Raw genomic sequence first — 19,830 nt, forward strand, 5'->3', positions numbered from 1 at the left:
TCAGACAAGTTGATTTATTGAATCAGGGATGAACTATTAAAACTCATAGAAAGTCTTAAGTAATAAGAGGAAGTCACACTAAGTACGCTTTCTCGCAGTAAGCAGCGACCTTGTTAAATGTCATTCTTTTCTAAATCTGGATGTGAAACACATCTTCAGTATATACACTTAATGCACACGGAGATACATTTGTATTTAAGAGACTATAATGTGAAAAACAGCAGATGCAACAGGCTCCAGGATCAGCATGTGGCCAGATCCCCGAACTAGTGCAGTCTACAAATAATGAATACCAAGTACCTTTTAAAGTTGGGCATTATAAGGTGTGCTGAAGAAGTAATTCACTTTCAGTGCATGCATAATAACAGGTGGGAATAAAGCAAAGCCAAAACCTGTTATAAACAGCTTTATCACCATTTAGCAAGAGCGACGGTGGCTGTGCGGGGGGGTGTGGCATAAGGAAATGCGAAGTAACTTTACAACCTGAACTTATAGTTTATAAGACATCTTTAATCTATACATAAATATGTAAACTTAAGTGACCTTCTTTAATTTAGAGCAATTTACCGTTTAATCAGTGCTGGATGCTGTAGGACATAAACTCCTTCCAATGGCCTGGGTGGTATGATAGAGATACGTGAACCTTTGCCAGGACTGAGGATAAGCTAAACATATTTTATTGGTTTGTTAGTATTATGATGACACACTGCTGTAAACATCAACAAATGCTTTGAGGATTTGGGGGTAATCATATCATTATTGTTGATAAAGATGTGTGACATTTTACTGAAGTTCCCTCGAGCCTCGAGAGGCACATGAAGTACACATAAAGTTCCCACTGATCTTTAATCAATTTATCCCGCAATAAGGTGCAGAAATAGGTGGAGGATGGCGCCGCATTAAAATTCACTTTCATTTCACTTCAAAAGAAGCTTTTAATGTCTGACATATTTACCTTTGGAGATGGACCTCTTTGAATGATTCCTTCATTGGGATTTCCTGGCGTATAGTCTCTGAAATATGTCGGGGAATACTGAGTAGTTACCACATTGTTAAAAGCGAGCTTTTGTTTGATAATGGTGGAACTCTGTTTTAATTTGATCAAGACAAGGACTGAATGAAACTTTAATGGAATGCTTCAGTAATAATAAAACTTTCCTTTAAAGTTCAGCGGTTTTCATTCTAGGTGCTGTGCAACTAGGGCAAATGGGAAATATTCAGAAACTGCTTCAGCAGATTAGAAAAGCACCACAAAATAATGGCAGCTTTATAGAAATTACATAGAGAAAACAACACAACGAGATCTTTTAAAAATTGTACCTGAAAACTGACTAATGAGCTCAGTCCAATATGTTGCATATCCATATATTTAAATTGGTTTAATGTCTGTTTTTTTCCCTGGGAAAAAGAATATGTCTAACTCTTCTAGTAATTCTACTAACAGATTGCTGTAAAGGCTGCTGGCAATTGATTCCAGCCTTACCGTCCACAGGACTTAATCCATGCATCCTGCATAAATCATGCTCTAACCTTGAATGTTGCTCGAGCCAAACATTTCATCTCTATTAAATCTGTAAATTATAATTAACATTGCCGACAAGTCCTGTATTCGTTAATACGGCCATATGCTCATCTCCCTAGGCTTCACAGCAGCTGAATCAGTGGTCGTCTCTTTTAACCAGAAAACACAATATGACAGTATTTGGCAAAGCCCGCGTCCTCATCTTAATGCCACTGTGGGTGCCAGAGAGCTCATACTTATTTTTTTTGATGAACTGGAGCAGAGCCACAGTAGGTGGCAGTGTTGCTCTTCTGCAGTTCTCCTGCGGGTTTCCTGGCCTCTGCCGAGGCCCAACGTTGATTAATTAGTTTATAAAATGTTGTGTAGACTTTGGTGTATTGGCTCTCGTCCGTTTTGGCTCTCCACCTCTGGTCGCAGACAGATTAACAGATAAATGGATCACCATAGAGTACTCCAATGATGCAGCGGGGATCAATATCTATTGTCCAGTAATGGCTGCAGAAAAGAGACAAGAATCTCTCTCTTTCCCTTTATTTCAAACCCTCCAACCTCAAAACCTCAAGCTATCATACTCTGACACAACAAGCAATGGATCATTTCTAGGACAAAGCATGTTTATTCACTCGCATATCTAAAATAATAAGGTTCTGTGTACTGAAACACCCCACAATCAAATGCAGGCTTCTTCGCTGGCTGCATTAATCAAGGAATATACACCTCAGTGTGAATAAGTCCATTGTGTCAAAATATTCATACATAAGGTGATGGAAAACCTTTCAAGCTTTGCTAAATTGCCATTGGTTGTTAAGCATATTGTTAATTTCAATGAAAATTAATTTCCTTTCATTTCAATTTCGTAAGGTCAGCTAACTTTGAATAGCTTAGCCGGAGTCCACCATTATCATTAAATGTGTCCTGATTGGGATTGGCCTCGACTGAACAGTTTATATGCTTGAAATGAAACAGGAAATTGCGTGTGCAAACCTTCTGGGAAAATGATAAGGAGAATCCTCTCTTTTTAATGAATCAATTGTGTTTCCAGCAAAAGAAATTAATTACATACCTAAATATTGCTTATTGAAATAGACAAAGAAGTTAAAGACTTGGCAATCAGTCCAGACAGAAAGACACTTCATTTGTCATATAAATGAAATGCTGAATGAAACATCATTAATTAGCAAGAACAATAAGAGCAGTTGTCTGAAGGATACAGTGAAGGGTAAAGGCATATGCTTGTGATCAAAGCTTTTGAGCCGAGCAAAACTTTGGTCTTTCAGATCAAACGAGAGCACTTAAATTAACAGCTCCATCAATAATGGATAAAAATTGTACAATTAGGCCCATTCATATGTTCTTGTGCAGCTGTCTGAAAGACATGGCCCCACAGATAGGTGCACTGTGCTCATGTGGTTGTAAATGCTAATCAGCCTGTCATATAATTTCTTCATCACTTTACCGGATGTTAGGAGTCGCGCCATATCCGAGTCTGTTTCTGTATGAAAAGAGTGTCTCTTTCCTCCCCGTCAGAGCAGGGTGATATGAAGATGTTAAGATTCCGTGAGTAACATGGACTGCTGAGTGTATCCTTCCAATGCTAAGGAGGAAAAAAAACCATTATGACAGATACTGTGACCGTGTTCTCCCTCTTTGCCAACAACACGCTTTGCATTTTTATACATAAAAAAATCCCACGCTCCAATGTAACAGCAGGACCGGCCAGTCTGCAAATTGTTCAGATTTAGCTGGACGAGTGAAACACAGCTAACAGTAACAGCATAGGGTTGGTATTTGATAGACTTTTACACAGACAGGGTAGCTGCAAATGCAACAGTCAGCACCCTGACCAACCGACAAAACCTTCCCAAGAATGAAAAGAAAGCCTTGACGTGTTTAACACCACTCGTGTGTGAATCTAGTCATGCCCAGTTCTCTTTGAAACCCTGGAAACTAGTAATTAATTTTTCATCGTCCGAATTACAATCCTAATTTGGAAAAGCGACATCAAAAGAAACTATTTTAATGGGAGGCTAGTAGTGGTAATCCTTAGTGACCAAGGACAAGAGGCTGTGGTGTTCAAGATATTCTCAGTGGCAGCTTTACGCTAAAATGTGATTTACTGCTTTTTGCTAAATCACATTAGTAAACCTGGTACCTATTAAACCACAGCAACACTCCTGAATGAGTCATGCTCATGTTTTTCCTTTTATACTTATTTTTAGAAAGTCGTGCTCTTTTAAATAGCATCTAGTCTGCGTTCCCAGTAATGTCTCCATGCCTACTGTATACCCATAGGTTGTACGGTGCATGTTTGACAAGCAGCTAATTGAGTTTCACACATATTCAATACATAAAATAGAAGCAATTGCATCAGGTCAGGATCGCTTCTGCAGGCTGAATGGAAAGGTCGCTGAGGTTGTGAATCACAGAGGAATCCTGATCAGACCATGTTGCAGCTCTAATTAATTACAGCCCAGAGGGCAACAGATCATACAGAGACCTGCAAGTCTACACACTCGCAACACACTCGCACAAAGGGAAATTGTATCCTTGGATTATCTTTGGGGGTGTCAAAATGGTGCAGCGGCTAGCACTGCCTCACAACAAGATGGCAGTGGGCAGAAGGTCTGCTGTGGCCTTTCTGTGTGATTTGGGTGGGTTTTCTGCAAGTGTTGTGCACTACCTTTGGACAGAGCCAGGACAGTTTCTTCATTTTTGATTTTATATATACTGTATGTACATATAGGAACATTTGTAACTAGTGTAGACTGGAAGTCCCAAGGTCAATATGGGACATGACCCCATGGGTCGTTGAGAACAAGCCAGTAGTCATGGACATGCAGAGGAAGATGGCCGTAGTGATAGATGTAGCTAAATATGATATATGATATGATAGCAACATCAGGAAAAAGGAACATGAATAGCTTGAGATGTGGAGGGTGAAGGTAACAGTGGTCCCAGTGGTAATTGGTGGTGCAGTGGCTCCAGCAGATCCCAGGAAAAGCACTTGAGATCTCTGTCCAGTGCTAGGAAAGGCAAAGATACTGTGCAGGATGCTCAAGCTTCCAGGCCACTGGTGCAGAACCTGAACTTGAAGGATAATGACCACCTGCAGGGAGAGAGGGGAATTTTTATATATATATATATATATATGGATAGATATATATATATATGGATAGATAGATAGATATACACATGGTGGTTTATGCCTTCTAGACAAAACAATAAGAAAAACCCCATTATTCCTTTACTCTGTGAGGCACACATATTCCAGCACTGATTAAAACAGCCATCTATGCAATATGAAACGACGGGACACGGCACAACTGACCGAAAACAACAACAAACAAAAGCTTTTTGGAAAGGTTGTCTGTTTTAATACCGGATACTGCACTTGTGTTTGCGGCAGCTGCAGAATCAGAGAGGCCAGTGTGTGGGAGCTCTGATTAGCAGTGGAGAGGCCAGCCAGAGGCTTCTAGGGCAGCTCTGTTTGCAAACACTGAGAGAAGCAAGGGCAATCCAAAGCAGGAGATCACAGGGTTGAGTGTGTCTGTGAACGGGTGCGTGCGCATGCATAATGACATCCCTCTAAATTAGACAGTGATGAGTGAAACTTTGCTGACTCAAAGTCACTCTTGGATTATCATTTGGTGTAAAATATCATGATCTTTGACAGACCTCAAGTCAGAATAGACTGATCAAAAAAAAATAAAAAAATTAAGGTGATAAATCATTGACTAAGTAAAAGGATTGCCTATATGAATATGTTAACCTTGAGTTTAGCGTTTTTGCTAATGTGCTGAGTAGGTGAAAAACACTGCTGTCAAGTTCTCAAACTCATACTGATGCAGAGTACATATTTTCCTAATCGATTTGGGAGAAAATCCTCCACTGAAGGCAAACAGGACTTTAGTATTCATGGGGGCTCGTGTGTCTCTCTCTATGTTAATAATGCTGTCCTCAGACAGGCTCGGGCTATAATGAGGATTTGTGAATTCAAATCACAGTCTGCTACATATGTCGGTGCCTTCAATATCTCACAGCTGGAGCTCTACAGTTTCCTCTTCCATTTCTGACACGGGCCGACTTCTTGACCCTCCTCACCCCAACAAGGAAGCAGTAAGGAAGTTATCGCTGCTCCCATCAGATAATGACAAGATGATGACTGGCCTCTGGCCCTGGCTTGACAATGCCATAGTTTACAGGAGAGCTGTTGGCAAGCAAAGGGCATAAAAGGGGAAGAAAAAAAAAGACGAGAGAAATTGGAGAGGCCTAAACACTACTGCTATTTACTACTTGTCAACATATCAGCAAGTGTGATGCAAGTAGAGGTTGATGAAATTCAATTCTCTCCACTTTTCGAAAATAGACTCACATTCATTTTTTCTTCTTTTTCTTTTTTTTTTGCGCCTGTTCCAGTTTCTCTGTATGGCTTTTTAACTCTGCTTTCCCACGATGAACCCATCTCCCTTTTAACTATGTTTAATAAATGTTTAATAGGATGGGTACATGAGAGTCAATCTACTTGCGCCTGCCTGCTCTGTGTATTGAACAGTAAGTGTTTATGTAAATGAGAGCCGACTCGCTACTCTGCCTCTGTCTGGCCTCAGCGGATGCTATTTATATACTCGACAAAAGGAAAAGGATTAAGAAAGTATTGTTTTTCAATCACATCTGATACATGAATCTTCTTTTTTAAGGAACAATGATAGCATGCAAGGTGTTAGCTTAGGCGCATTTACCCACACTCACTATCACAGTGATTCCCAAAGCGTGGGCCACGAAGGTACTGCAGGTGGACGCAGTAATAATAGAAATTTGGTCTGAAATTAGCCTCACAAGTATATACAGTTACATATTTATGTAAATGTATTTATTTCACTCATTGGCCTTGACTGGGTGGCATTAGCGTTTTGTAGCTAACAGTCTGTGTGATTTATTCTTTAATATAAAATTTCCAAGGAAATACATCCTTTTATCTTGTATTTTGATTAATAGTTGTTTATGAGCCAAGTGTTTGGTCATAGAGGGTTCGTCTGATTGTTGGGGTTTTCTCTGTAATATTGTAGGGCCTTAACTTATAATATAAAGTGCCTTGAGGCAACTGTTTTAGTGCTATATAAATAAAAGTATGATATGTGGTGGTTAGTTTGTGATATTATTCATTACATTGACCTAAATTTACTACTCTTCTGTTGAAGTTGGTGTCTCAGTGGCAGCTGGGTCACACACCTAAACACTTTACATATGACTTGCTAGCATTAGCAATTCATAGCCAACAGCCTGTGTGGTTTGTATTCTTTGAATACAATTTTAAAGGTAATACATGACTTTCTCTTGTACTTTGAAGATTTAAGATTGGGTGGGCCCAATGTTTTTTAAGTGGGCCACAGCACTCATGACTTTGGGAATGGCTACAATATTATTATGCAAAGGATTAATTGTGTATTTATTGCAAAAATAACCCTTTTTTTAGCGGTCAACCCATGCACCCATGGGTACCACAGCAGCCCAGATCACTTCCTGCTTGTTGCCCCCCCAACTCTACTTTCTTGTCTAGTCTCCTAAATGTCCGATCATGTCCTATCAAATAAAGGCAAAAAAAGTCCCCATATAAAACAAAAGTAAATCACGGTTTATACTTAATAATCTGCACATTTCTTCTTTTTCCTTTTTTGTTTTATTTTATTTTGTCACATTGCCTCCTAAATAGTTAGTTTGATGAATGGACTTCAGGTCCTTATTGCCGAGGCGCTTGATTAATTAAAGTAGGTAAAAGTGAAAGCACAGAGCGATGGTTTGTTGAACACTTGTTTACTACTGTTTATTAAAAAGAATCCTTTGGGTGAGTGGACCTCTTAAATGGGGTTAGAGCTTGTTGAAAGCGGGATTTCGTGGTGAATAATTGGATTGCAGCTTTGAGCATGTGTGTGTTTAAATGCTGGAATCGAACGGCGCCTGGGGTGTGTTTACCTGAGAAGGCTGTATCCCCCACTCCCTTCCCCATCCAGTCCTTCTTGTCTTCCCCCCCTTACCATCCATCGCTCCTCTCCTCCACTCTAATCAGTCCGATAAAGGATATCCTCTGCTGCCCCCTCCACCGTAGCTCTGCTGCAACAGATTAGGGAGTCTCCACGTATGGCCACACATTATTTCCTGCGGGTAGATTTTGTGCTGCTGAAAATCGCCAGACCTGACAGACAGAATTACAGAAGGACAAAGGCTGAAGCACTGAGCTGCAGATGTAAAGTCACACAGATTGGTATTTTTTTCCCTAACCCTCTTCACAACAACACACTCATACACACACAAGAAAAGAAAACACACACTGTGGCAGCCACGGGAGGCATTCATGTACACGTTCACATGCTTAGACACACACGCACACACGTGAAGTAAATTTGCATACGCACTAGAGTTAGCAAACTCTCAGACATGAAGTACTCTGCTAACAAGCAGAAGTGAGTGGCTCTGACAAATTGGTGTGTGCTGATGAATTGCTGCGTGTATACTTTGTGTAACAACACTTGGGAGTAATGAGCAGGTTGCCCCTAAGGTAACCTCTGCGCACTGAGTTACAGAGATGGATGCTGCCTTAAGAAAGCAGCGAGAGCGCTCGAGGTTGCACATCTGTATGTGCATCCATGTAACATGTGTCTTTACAAAGCTAAAGAACCCGGAGGCCTAATCTGCTTTGTGTGTGAATGCACGACCGGAACGCTCTGAAGGTCATCGCAAATGTCCCAGACTTAGGTGGCCAGTCAAGCACCGGACCATTTGCACCCCTATAAATACAGAACATAGCATAAGAGCTTGTTCAGTGGCTTTTACTATACTATGGAGACTGTTTGCTCATCTGCAAATGGCGTGCCAAGTCAGAGGCATTAGTAGATGGTGGTGCTGATTTCAGAAATGTTTTTATTTGCTCTGAGCATGAAAATTACACCACTCAAGCTGTTTGTGGCACCAGAAAGCTTCTGATTTTCTAACCTACTGCCGGCACTTGGAGGTCTCCAAAACCATTGTTCCCAAAATACACATGTCAACACTGCTGCCGCCTCAGTGACAAACCTATCACGCTTTTACTTACAATGGCTTTTACAACTTCATGGAACAGGGGCAGCTGCGATTACAGTACACAACGGCGTCTGTCTGAGTCTATATATAAATGCACCAGCTTGCCATTTTTGTGCAGATTCTTTATCAAAAATAATGAATGCAGCCATTTTCATTGTGACATATCTTTTTATTTCCCTCTGAAAATGCTGGATTTTTTTCTCTTTTCTCTTTCTGGGTGGGCTCCCAAGTGAGACGAGACCTGCTCAGTGGATCTGCCTGTGCATCGCTGTGCCCTCATTTAAACTCCCTGATGCTGAATAGAAGCTGTTACTAGCTCAGATTGTCACAACCTTGATAGATGTAGCAGTCAGCTTAAATCACACACTTTTATAAGCATCCCACCCTGACACACCAGACTGAAGAAGATGACATTCTTTATAATTGGAGGAATGCATCACCTGAATCATCTCTAAGCACAATGCTGCTACTGGACATTGGATTTGGATTTGCAGTAGACGGAGTTATTAAAGTACAAATCCCTTGTGCCTTTTATGTATAAGGCTGTTTTTTGTTGTGTAAGACTGCTGCTATAACATGACTCAGAGGACTAAACACATTGATTCATAGTGCGGGCAAATGTAATGGTCACACCCCCCCCACCAGGTTTATTTAAGCGACAAAGACAGACCGTAACCGTTAACCATCAGACGTTGTCGCGTTTATATGATGTTACCCGAAAAACAAAGAGCAGGCGAGTTATTTGATCTGAATAAAATATTCAGTGACACAGAAGGAAACCAAGATAAGCAGTAAAGTTGTTGTCGCTGATATTGGCAAAATTGGAAATGCGCGATTGCAGAATCGTGCGGAGAAAGGTTAGAAAGCTCCGTGCTCTCATCTCGGGATCATGAGGCGCTTTTTCTTTTTGTGAGTGTGCCTGCATTTACACATGTGAGCAAATTCTCTTTAATAAGGTCCTGAACTTCATCAAGACACACAGCATGGCGCCATTATCTGCACCCAGAGAGCCATGCAGGACCCCGGTGGCTGATGGGATTAAGGAACAAAGAGAATCATGGGATTAGTTTTGTACGGTAGAGGTGCCAAAGTCTGGAAGGCAACCATTTTGTTTACCTTTGTCTTTATTCTTTTATTCCAGTTCCTCAACGTTGTGTTGTGACTCCCTGTCGAGGGGGTTGGGGGGGGATGGCTGGAGAGTGATATCTTGTTTGGCTCCTGACAGCATCACTTGGAGAAGAAAATGAAAAGAGATGGTGATAACACAGAGACTCATGCATTCACACACACCTCCTGCTGGCCTGTCCACCCCACGCTGTTCATAGGGCAATTCAGGCCTGGCAATTTAGGGCCGAGTAAAGTGGAGGAAAAAGCCTAAAATAGTGAGGAAAGGCGAAAGAGGGGGTAAGAGGGGAGGGGGAAAAAAAGGAGACCCAGGGAGTGATTGGTGTAACGGTGGGGGACAGATGTAATTTTCAGACAACGGCGGGGAAGTGATGTAATTTTCGAGATGCAATTTGTGTGTGTTTGTGCGCATGCATGCATTTGTCTGTGCACCGTGTAATGTGCAACAATGCAGACGCTATAGCAGCACTTGGATGGAGGACTCATCAAACGAGAGAAGCAAAACATCTCATTTTGGCACTTAGATGTTTTTGGGAGATGACAATTGATGCAAGTTTTCATGATATAATGACCACGTTCAACATAAAAGGAAAGCTTTTATTATTTTTTTTCTCCCTGTAGGCTTATGTAGCTAGTTTGGCCACACATTTGTCTTCAGATGCAAACTTTCACTGTAAAACAGATGATTGTCGAGCAACTAATAATTTCCTTGTTCGTCTAGCTTTTCATTTTAACAATCCAGTGATAAAACAGCAAGAGTAATCTCAGGCAAATGAGCTTTAAAATTTGGAAAGGACACAATTGATATCCCTATTAATGTAAATTGTGACTTTTATTTTGCCTTCTCTGTTGGACTTGCCAAAGTAATGTTATGCCAGGGGAAAAAAAAGAAAAAAACAGTTTGATGCATTATGCTCCTGGCTGTCTTAGTAGACAATTAGTCTGACAGATGAATTAAAGAATACAAGGCCATTTTCCGCAGGAGATGGATCCCTCCCGCCTAAGCAAATATCAATTTATGCGAGCAGGGTGTGTGGGGGATATCTTAGTATCATAGTAAGGAGAAACATTAAAAGTTTAGCGTTTGATAATTGAATGGCTTATTGGCAACTCTCTCTCAAAGTCAACCAAGGGCATCTTTGTTTGTGAACCGGAACTGTGAACGCAAACTTTAAATGCCTTGACACAGAGCAAAAATCTTTCCAGTTATCAATGAATCCCATTAAAAGTGAAAATCCATTATCAGTTCATTCTAACAAGTATTTCAGGAGATGCAGAAATCTGAGATTTTGCACAGCATATGTGGTGGATCTTAATTATTCTCCTGTGTGTCCATTAAAGTGCATGATGGGTTTTTATACAAAAAAAAGAAAATAAATACATTTGATTTAACCTTGCATTCAGTACAGCGGTACAGGCACAATTTTGCTGCATATGCATGTCATGCTGTACAGACACAGCTTGCTAGCTTATCATTATAGAAATAGGGTGTCATTTCTTTGGCTCATCACTTTGGCTACTGTTATGTTCCCCTAAAAGGTCCAGGGGATGTGGAAAGTAACAAACAGTGTAAAAGCAGAGAAAAAAGGAGACAGGAAGGCAAAACTGTTAAATTAAAGGTTGTTATCAATATTTCTGTTACTAATTAAAGTAAAAGAGATCCGCTATCAGCTAAGTACTTTTAATTGCTGATAAGAGTCAGCTGTACAAAAAGGGTAGCACCTAAGGCAGGACACGCCCATACAGGGTCAAATTCATAGGAAGACCTGCTAGGGCCGTAACACGCCCTCCCATAAATACAAACCCGTGGTTTGTTACAGAGGGTCCTACACATTGCAATGAGTAAACCAATTAATCAATTATACCTGCTTGGTCATTGCACCACCAAATTTTAAATATACTACTCACCACATACCATAGTAATGATTAGGAATAGCCTGTGGAATCTGCCAACACCTTCTCAATGGGTCCAAAACACTGAAAGAAGTTGGCTCAGTTCCCTCAAAATATAGTCCTATTTCACTGCCAGGAGTTTTTTGAGCCAACACATTTGGCGAACACTGCAGGCTGCTAGGAGACCTTACTGAAGCACTTTGCAGGTCCCTCTTCAACAGGTCATGGCGACTGATATGCTGGTTAGCCATGATCGAGGTATACATCAGACACACGCAGGTCATTAGGAGGACCAAGGAGATGGTCAACCTCTGACACTGACTACATGGTCAGCCTCCACCTGGAACTTACATAAGCAAAAAACAGGAGCGAAAATGAACAATGCCACCATCAGGTGTGGAGGAGCGAAAACAATGCAGTGTAATTCACTGTATTTACTTGAGCTACTCCAGCTCTGCCACACTGAATAAGAATGCTACGTGCCTGAGTAATGGTGGATGCTTTTGTCCTTTAGCATATATTCCCGCTTCCAGAGGACATCAAGCTCTGATTGAGTTATGTTTTCAGTTCCTGTATAATTGGGTAACTTTGTCTCCATTGTAATGCTGTCAGAAGCTAGCTTGTCTGAAAACATACAAAGCCAGAAAGCTAATATGAGTATTGCCAAACACAAATGTTTGCAAGTACAGTAGAACTGAATATAGAGTTCTTCTTCCATAATAACACACTAACATGACATTGCGGATAGTTTTTTCTTTTTTTTTTTTTCGTGGAAAAAGGTGCATTTTTCATTTGGTTCAAATATTTGAACTTTGTTTGAACTTTTTTTCCCCTCTATGTCAATGCTGTTGATTGACAGTAAAAATATACTGATGAAGAAGCAGTCAGTTGTGGTGAAATTAGGTGACAAAAAAAGAAGCAGACATGTTTGTGTTTATGGGAATAAGTTCTGGTAAGGCTGACCAGGCGAACCGCAGCGTGTTTCCTCTGTTCATTATCTCTCCTGTTTTACAGGATTGTAATCTGTCTTCACGCCTCCGTAACAGGGCCTGTTACATATGGTTTGGAGACCGTGGTACTGATAAAAAAGACAGGTGGCAGAGTTGAAGATTTTCACTAAGAGTGACCAGAATGGACAGAATTAGAAATGAGTACATCAGAGGCAGAGCTCAGGCTGAGCGGTTTGGGGAGAAAGTTAGAGAGGCGAGGTTGAGATGGTTTGGCCATGTGAAGAGGAAGGATAGTGGACATTCTGTCAAGGAACATGAATGTGGCAGGAAGAGGGTCAACCCAGATGCTGGATTCATCGGACAGAGGTTTAATTTCCAAACCACAGCTTTATTTGCTGGAACAGGTGAAGCAAGAAAACAGGAACTAATCTGACACAAGGCACACAGAACGTCAGAGCCATACCATGAGAGAGATCATGAAAACAGACAGCGGACTTAAATATACACTGGATAATGAGAGGATGGGAAACAGGAGGGCACACAGCTGGAACTAATACAGACAAACAGGACAGGGGAAGCAAAACTAAACACACTGAATACAGGATGAGAGACTGTCAAAATAAAACAGGAAGAGACACAGAAATAATGAGACATAAGACGTGTACTCAACAGAGTGACTGAAGAATAAACACACAAAGACATGACTGACTGGAGGAGACAAAGGGAACAGAAAAGATGATAACTAAACACTGCCTAACCTAATAGGGAACACCGACTGGAAAAAAAGGCAAACTAACATAATCAAACAAGAAACCATGAGCCAGAAATAGAGATAATGAAACTTAGGGGCACTTGGGACAAAAGAAAAAGCAGAAGACATAACTTAGAATCAAAACACAAACAAACTATAGAACAGGAGAACAGACTATAACACAAAGATACCCAAAACAGAATGCGAAAAACCCCCAAAGCTCCACAACTCAGGGACTGTGACACATACTGGACAAAGGATGCTGAAGATGGAGCTGCCAGGCAGGAGGTAAAGAAAAGACAAATTATCCACTGTGGCGACCCTGAGAGGGATGAGCTAGAACTCACAAAAACTGGAGCACAGACTTAATGGACTGGCTGTTCGTACAATATTGGTGTAAACCATACTATTTAAATGCATTAACAATAGTCCAGAAGAACACATTGTGACAGGTAACATTAAAAATCACTCCAGTAGAGCTTTATTGAACAGTTAAACTAGCTATAGACACCAAAAACAGGCCTTTAACATGTTTATTTCTGCTGCAAAATTGGACATTTTAACATGACTAACTATTTTCCCTTATATCTGTTAGCAAACAGGAAACGAGCTTGTGGAGTTGAAGGGAGCTGTAGAGATATGTGATAAGCAACATGGTTCAGTACCTGTAATATTTGTTTTATTCTCATTTTTAAGAGTGTAGATTTAGGTAGCAAAAAGCCACAGTCCCTTCGCTATTTGAACCTAGAAATTTGTGACCCTTTGAAAGCAAGTTAGTTGAAAACCTCACAATTTAATCCTAATTCGTCTGGTGATGCCATCTGCTCACAAGCATGGCTCCGACTCATAAGCTTACTTCATCCTTACATCATTATGCTGACAGCAGCCACAAGGTTAGAAAGAGTTAAATGGAAAAGGCTCGGATCAGCTTGTTACACTTCCTGGTAGTGTGTGCATTAAATGAGCTTGATTAGCTTTATTGGACCCTGTCATTATGCAACTGAGTAGTTTATTTAGTAAATCCTGTAGCCAAAGGTCAGAGAGAAAGGCGGATATATTGCAAAACTGCACATAATCTGCCCAGATAATTGAGTACTTTAAAATAAGAGCCTATAACCAATCAGGAATATGAACTGGTTTTTAAGTGTAAACACACAGGTCGCGACCTCATGAAATCTCAAAAATCTGTGCAGCTGAACAGATTTTATTGGCGCATTCGCCTGAAGATAAGACAGTGTTTATTGGCTCATCTTGTGACCTCCTCGTCCTTGTGATTCTCAGGGGGACTGTTAATGTCTTGATGGAAGGTTATCTCCTGGTATAAAACGCTCAGCCTCTGCAACAACAACTTTATAGAACACCTGTGGGGGCAGGCTTTTATGAGCTCAATGGCTGCATGATTTTACATTTTCCCGTTGACAAAGTGACATATGCTGCTGGAAACAAACACCGAGTCCCGAGGAACTTCATCCCAAACCTGACAAGCCACATGGTGGCACCAAGCCATGCTGGTCCGTACAAAAGTGCTCTCTCTGAAAGTCAAAACGATGAGTCAACACCAGTCGTCCGCTGTTAATGCTCAATTAGCACTTTTTTTTAAAGACCATCCAGTAACTGTGGCTATTTGCATGCATTTTGCATAACCAAGCTGGCAGAGGCTGACTTAGAAGAGCGGCAGTTATATATCTCTTTGCGGCAGAGCACCTCAATTCTTTTGGGGGCAGTTGAAATTGTGCAGAAGCCCAGTTTTCATTTTCATGGCTGCATTTACATGCTGTCCTAGAGTCTGCCCCTTTGAGTTATATCAGGGGCTTTATCACCTGAAATAAAGCAGAGATAAATGTTGCTGAGAAAATGTAAAACACAGGGCTTTCAACAGTATATTGGTGTGTGTGTGTGTGTGTGTGTGTGTGTGAATGCAGGCCTGCACGTGTACGCTGGTGTGTGCGCCCGTGTGTTATTTAATGCTCTAAATCTTGAGCCCAAATGTGTGTGTGTGTAAACTATGAGCATTCTGCAGACTCGGCTTCTTGCGGCATTCTTGGGCTTCTGCTGAGGATGCACTTTCAGCTCAGGGCTGCAGGAGGTCACTGTCTTACAGAGCATGCACACACGCCAACACACAAGCACACACATTCACATTTACCCTCATGTGTACGGTTGTACCTTTCCTGACATTTAACACCAATATGGATCCAGCTGTCGCTAAAAGAAGTCCACTCCCTGGTGACATTTACTTGGGGTTAGCAGAAATCATTAGTTAAGGCCAGTTTCATAAGTTCTGAATGGGAAGGGGGATAACAGACTTGACTCTAGCTTTAGTACTCCGCCGGGCTGTATAGCTTAACAGCCATGTGGGTGGGTGCATGGAGCGAAAGTGCCGTCTGAAGTAAATCTGGTCTATTTTGATGAAAACTGTCTCGTGGGAAAAAAAGTTTTGAAATCCTGCTCTTGAAGGGTGCACATAGTGAAATTTACAACCTACTCTGTTTGTGTTTCTCCTCATTTAAGGTCCTATTCAGTTTAACGTGTCCCATGTCTCTGTTATCTTTTGTGTTCAAGTTGGAAGACTGGGAGCGCTTTTATTTGCAGATGCTTTGGTGAACTTCTGAGTTCTCCTGAGAGACTGTTTCTTCAAAACACAACTAGACGGGGGCGACAGCACGAAAATCACGGCGCCACGCACAGAAATATACAGTAAATGCAAGCACAGGGCCTCCACACACATTGTGTGTGTGTGTGTGTGTGTGTGTGTGTGTGTGTGGTTGTCCTCGCGTTTGTAGCTGACAGGTAAAGAGCACCAGGGAAGGGATTTAGAATAGAGATCTACTATTTGCTATACTCACTTTTGGCAACAATACATCCTCTCAGAGCATCCACTGACGTGGGACTTAGTGAGGTTTGCCATAGTATGCTGCATTGTGATAAGGGAGTCCCTGGATAAAAAGAAAAGCCAACCTTTACATTTCACAGATGCAAATGGATTCATAAGAAAGCAACCTCATTGGCTCACTCAGAAACAGTAGACAGAGGACAGAAGTATTCTGATCATGTACCACTGGCGTAAAGTTATTTCTTTTCTTCTCTCTCTTCTCCAGCGATCCAGGTCTCAGCTGACCAGACCTGAGGCTCGGTGCAGATTCATAAGTGGTAACTGAGGACTGCAGCGGATCACCAATCATTTAATGACACAACATGAAACAACACTAGGACATAATGTAATATCACAGTGCAATCCAATTTAATCATACCTGGGGGGTAATTGATAGAGCTAGGCAGGAAAACAGTGACACGGGTAAAATGCAATAAAGAAAACAGAAGTAATAGATTTTGCAGGTAGTGATAGAAGATAAACTACCATTCAGAACAACCTAATTTACCGCACCCTCTGCCCACACGTATATGCAAATCGTGTACCTGCGAGCAAAAGAGTTACAATCGGGAGCAGAGAAATTCCTGCTCATAAACGCAATTTCACTCAATCTGCACAATTTCAAATTCTCCTCATCTGCATGCAAACCTACTGTATTCTGACCCAGCACTGCTGACACAGAGTGAGGGAGCAGAATTTCTTTGCCAAGCTGTGCAGAGCTGAGAAGAGTGTGGCTGTTTTTGCCAAGCCACATAAGGCTGGACAGGACCAGACTGGACTGGATCCCCCCTTGGAGTGTTGCAGTTGCTTCCACATGCACAATCCGAGGAAAGAAGAAATTGATGCAGACAGGTAGGATGCCGGTTATGCGTGCTGGAGGCCATCTAAAGAGGCTCCTTGTTTTCTGAGCTCAGCAATACCCAGTGCAACGTGGAAACAAACTTTGTGGCACTCAAACACAAAGGAGATTTCCTTTCTGTCAGCATAATTCTCTTTGTTGGGTTTGAAAAAGCCCTTGAATGGATACACACACAAAGCACAGAGTGGAGTTCTATTATCTATCATGTCGCTCAGCGCACATTTGTGCTCGCGTCTTTGTAAGTGTACACATTGAGTGAGGTGGAGATATGTTCCATAAAATGAATGCATTCTCAATTGAGAAAGAGCAAACAGGGACACTTGGAGGGATCCTGCTCTTTGGACAGAGAAGAAGCATTAACGGCTCGGGGAGGGCGGGTGATTGAGAGGCAGGCTGGCTGAATTTAAGAGATTTCTCGGCGTAGCTGTTTGAACCTTCCCAGTAGTGAGCGGAATGAAATACTGTTAAATATTTTAGATTTACATGATTTGATAATTGCTCGCCTGGACTTCTAATTAAGGCAGCATCTTGTATTTGAAGGTCAAAAGCCAACTTTGGCGTACTGAGCAGAACATTTAACGATGTAATGCAAGGGTGCCAGACTCACATATATATATATATATATATATATATATATATATATATATATATATATATATAATATATATATATATATATATATATATATATATATATATATATATATATATATATATATATATATATATATATATATATATATATATATATATATATATATATATATATATATATATAGAAGTGTGGGAGGATGGATGAATGTTGTGGCCAGGGAGTGAACTATTAAACATTTTCTTCCCAAGGCAAACCACTCTACCACCTAAGCTACTGCTGCCAAACTGGTAATGACAGCTCATCTCTTCACTGGGTACTAAAATGCACGGAATGACACACAAAAAGCACAATGTGCGCTGCTAAAGTATTATTTAATACAATTAAATGAAATGTCATGTTTCATGTTCAGTGACACGGGGACGTAACTGCAAGCAAATACTACAAAACTGTTAAACTGTAGCAGCTTATTAGCTGTCGTCTCTCATAAGGAAGATGGTGAAGAAAGACAGGAACGGGGGTGGGGTGTAATGGCCTCTCACATCAAAAGTATTCCAATAAATTGTGCTCTTCCACCGATCAGGCTTTCCATTTGAAATTCAAATTATGACCCAGTGATGTCACTAAATGTTTTGTTAAAATTATGTAACTGATCTAAGAGGTATTTCAGTTTTATTTTGTGTAGTGGACCTAGCAACTGTCATTACAGCTGCTAGAGCCAAATGTAAAGCAGTGCATATGCTTTGAAACATTTTGTATCATACATACGGCTCTATCTTTTTTAATATATAACATTATCTTTTTTTATAGCATTCATACCAAATGATAAGCATCCCACGGTACTTTGAAAGCAAAGAACCTTGCAAACATAAAGCGTATTCACCACAGACTACACGGCGTGAACTATGGAAAAAAATAAATGGATTCTTTCTAAAACTGATCCAGATAGAATGAAACAATGGAAAGGTTACCACGAGGACATTGATTCATTGCATTCTTTTTCCTAACAGCAAGTAGTTTGACCAGGGGAGTTCTCATATTTTATTCACAATAAGACAACCCTGACTGTTTTTGTTTTGGCTTTTACGCAGACAGGAATCAGAAATGAATATGCTGCAAACTATGTTTTTGGAGATATCCAGAGAATTTAAGTGTCTGCATGCATTTATCAAGTTTGTCAAACTTGCCACGGCACTCCACGGGTGTTTTCTTTTTCCCCCCCCTTGGTGTTCTCGCTGAGCTGCAATGTCACCCCTGATGAATTAATTGTCTGCATTTCTTATGCAGAGACAGACAGAGAGGGAGAGAAGTGGATGAGTACAGTAAGCAGTAGGGGACAGTAATTGAATCCCAGAGTTATTGATTTAGTCAGAGTATCACTACGGGAGACCTACGGCCAAGATAAGTCGTCTTTAAAACTCTGATTAGCATTTACTGTAATAGCAGGCTTACTGTAATTATGTTTTGGTTTCTCTCGCTGTCTTCTGTGTCCTCCTCAACAGCTCCTTTCTGCCGACGTAACGTAGCCTACAGTAAGTACTAATCTACTTCCTCTCTGTACTTTGCCTCCCACCTCACGTTCTTTCTTTGCCCTTTGTCTTGACAACCCACAGAACCTCTTTGCCCTCCCACCCCTGGCGTCTAACTCCCATGGTGCTACTGAGAGTATGTACCCCATGTGGTTGTAAAATACCATGGCCAGCTCTGGTGTTTTACAATGAGCCGAATGAGCAGAACTGCAGCGGTGGCACTTTCCACCTCGGTCCCTCAGCCCTCCCTCCCCTCCCCTTCAGCCTCGTCATCCCCTGGGGATTTGGGTAGATAAGGATTGAACATCTCCGGATGCCACTTTGCATAAATGTTTAATAGCAGGGAAAACATTAGCATCAGTAATTAAAGCAGTAATTTAAGCCTAGACGCCATCAACAGGCAAGCTACTTCCACGCTGGAATAACACCACTGAAACACAGTAATTAGCTTTGCTTTGATTGGACGGGAGACTGAGTTCAGAGAATGTGTGTTTGTGTGTATATGTGTGTGTTTGTGCCTGTGCCCTTTTGCACATCTGCACGCACGTTACAATAGAAAACATACTTATTATATTTGGCTGGCCTCCACGCCGCAGAGTTTTGAGAATCGCCCGTGCTTGCACTTGAGTTGCGGACTGATTTGCTACTCCTTGCATGATTGTGC

The 19,830-nt window shown here is 41.1% G+C and overlaps 1 long non-coding RNA gene across 2 annotated transcripts; it reads right to left on the reverse strand.

The window, feature by feature from the left end:
- Positions 1 to 2,516: 2,516 nt before the first annotated feature.
- Positions 2,517 to 11,976, reverse strand: LOC102076769 (uncharacterized). Of its 2 annotated transcripts, XR_001224452.3 has the most exons (4): positions 11,637 to 11,976; positions 9,713 to 9,826; positions 7,555 to 7,712; positions 2,517 to 4,628 (listed from the first exon to the last, which is right to left on the reverse strand). It is a non-coding gene; the product is annotated as an uncharacterized LOC102076769 (long non-coding RNA). The 2 variants fall into 2 exon arrangements; XR_269058.4 differs by lacking the exons at positions 2,517 to 4,628; positions 7,555 to 7,712 and adding an exon at positions 8,832 to 9,625 and having other exon boundaries at positions 11,637 to 11,965.
- Positions 11,977 to 19,830: the final 7,854 nt, after the last annotated feature.

This window comes from Oreochromis niloticus, linkage group LG2 (assembly GCF_001858045.2).
Source record: "Oreochromis niloticus isolate F11D_XX linkage group LG2, O_niloticus_UMD_NMBU, whole genome shotgun sequence".
NCBI lineage: Eukaryota > Metazoa > Chordata > Actinopteri > Cichliformes > Cichlidae > Oreochromis > Oreochromis niloticus.